The following is a 2,054-nucleotide window of genomic DNA, read 5'->3' as shown; positions in this document are numbered from 1 at the left end:
ATCAGACACCTAAATTGAAAGTCATGATCCTTTTAATTTCCAGACCTTTTCAGAATCAGAAACAGTGAATGGAAGAGAAGATAGTGCTTATGAGTACAGACAATATAGTATTTCAGAAAGTCCATAAATTGGTGAGGTGTCCCTTCTTAAGAGATTTATTATCAGTTGCTTACATAATCATACACTAGAAAATCTGAATACCCATATTTTTCAAGGACTAATGAATGTAGGGTGCAAACTGCACCAATATTCAAGAAAAGAAAGAAAGGTATGAAATTAAGTAATAAACTGAGTCCTGAACCAGTTTCCCTGGTTCTAAAATGTAAAATCATAAAAGACTTCCTTAGCCGTTGGCAGATGCTCATATTGTCTCCTTGACTTGGGAATGTTAGATAATAAGTTGATGGGGTGGCCTTGAAATAACCCAAATTCTCCCACTTCCATTAAAGATTCTTCTACTCTGTCTCCCAGTATAGTCCAAAGGAACACACATTCTGGACTTCTTTGGAAAATCCCCCTCCCCCAACATATTACTGATATAATATTGATAGTGACTGATGAGCAAAAAAATGGCAAACTTTATGAGTGCTTTGATAATATCCATGTATCTGGAGTATACAAGGTAAACTCTGCAAAGATTTAAGGATTTGACACATCAGAAATTTCTTAGCGTAAAAAATCCTTTGGGGAATACTGGAATGTTACATTTCATTCTACTCCAACATAGAAGGAAAGCATTGCATCTTATCCTTCCTTCAATTAAAGAAAACTCCAAAACCAAAAAACAGAAACCACAAAACATGGAGGGCATATTTAAGTTTTGATACCAGCATATTTGTACTGTGAAGTCGTGCTGTAACAACTTATTGTAAATTATTGTAAAAGTATCCATGAGTAGGTAGACAGTGTGTGATTCATTACATTTTACAAGTGGGTACATTCAGGAACAATCCATGACAAAATGGAAGTGAGCTAAAACATATCCATGCACAATGGGGCATCCTGAACCCCAAGTCACCCACCAATCTTGTGCAGTGCCTTGTGTCCTCCCCGGTGAAAAGTTAATGCAGGAGGAAAACACTAGGATGTTGTTAATGGATGTGTGAGCTCAGTGTGAAGGCATAGGACCTCAACATGAATTCCTGAAGCAAGGACTACATTTACCTACATTTAATCATATTCTTCCTTGTGTTGTAAGTTTCCGAGACATGGTGATTAGCCAGAACTTCTACACCCTTTCCTGTGTCCTTTTAGAGCTGACAGAGTGCTTTAAGAGGCTAACACAGAAGTGGAAAGTAAGTCTCCATAAAACCAGGAGAAGAGATGGTCATTTCTTCTTTGGATCCTGTCTGGAGTCAACAGATGCAAAAAAGAAAAAGAAGAATGATGAGCATTATTGTACACCTGCTTTGTATTTCTCAATTGCCTTTCACTGTCAGCTGTCCCCTGTCCATTTCCTGGTCCTTTAGATTGCTTGAAGTTCAATTAGAAAAATATTCATTATAAAACTGTCAAGCTTTGAAAACACTCATGTGAATAAAGCATTTATAATCTTAACACTCTTTAAAAAAAAAAAAACACTAGAAAAGCATTCACAGAATGAAGTGGACTTAATAAAAGAAATAGAGTTAATTGATGAAAGGGATAAATTATCCTGGCTGTTCTTGGAGCTCCACCCAGATCTTTTAAAAATTTAGTTTATCAATAACAAGTCATACTACCTCTTCTCCAGAGAATCTTCCCAATCAGACTCTCTTTCTCCATATCTCCCTCTCTGTAATTCTGCCTTTCAAGTAAGTAAACCTTAAAAACAAAAAAGAGAGACCTGTGCACATAGGCCAAAATCAAAAATATTAATATTTTAATATTATATTAATAATATGTTAATATTAAAATAATAGATATATTAATTGCAGCAACTTTTGTAGTAAAATATAAACAAATCCAAGTCCCAGTTATAAAACACTGGTCAAATAATTTTTACCATATCCATATATTGGAATGCATATAGATACTTTAAATTGGTGGAACACAATCAACTTCCACCTTTAAAA

The 2,054-nt window shown here is 34.9% G+C and overlaps 1 non-coding gene across 1 annotated transcript; it reads left to right on the top strand.

Annotated features, from left to right (window-relative positions):
* Positions 1-1,242: 1,242 nt before the first annotated feature.
* Positions 1,243-1,364, top strand: LOC127492221 (small nucleolar RNA SNORA26). The gene has a single exon (XR_007921380.2). It is a non-coding gene; the product is annotated as a small nucleolar RNA SNORA26 (small nucleolar RNA).
* The last annotated feature ends 690 nt before the right edge of the window (positions 1,365-2,054 follow it).

Source organism: Oryctolagus cuniculus, chromosome 9 (assembly GCF_051225735.1).
Source record: "Oryctolagus cuniculus isolate XC-2025 breed Fujian yellow rabbit chromosome 9, ASM5122573v1, whole genome shotgun sequence".
Lineage (NCBI taxonomy): Eukaryota > Metazoa > Chordata > Mammalia > Lagomorpha > Leporidae > Oryctolagus > Oryctolagus cuniculus.
The sequence above is the reverse complement of the archived record's forward strand: the minus strand, read 5'-3'. Positions and strand labels throughout refer to the sequence as shown.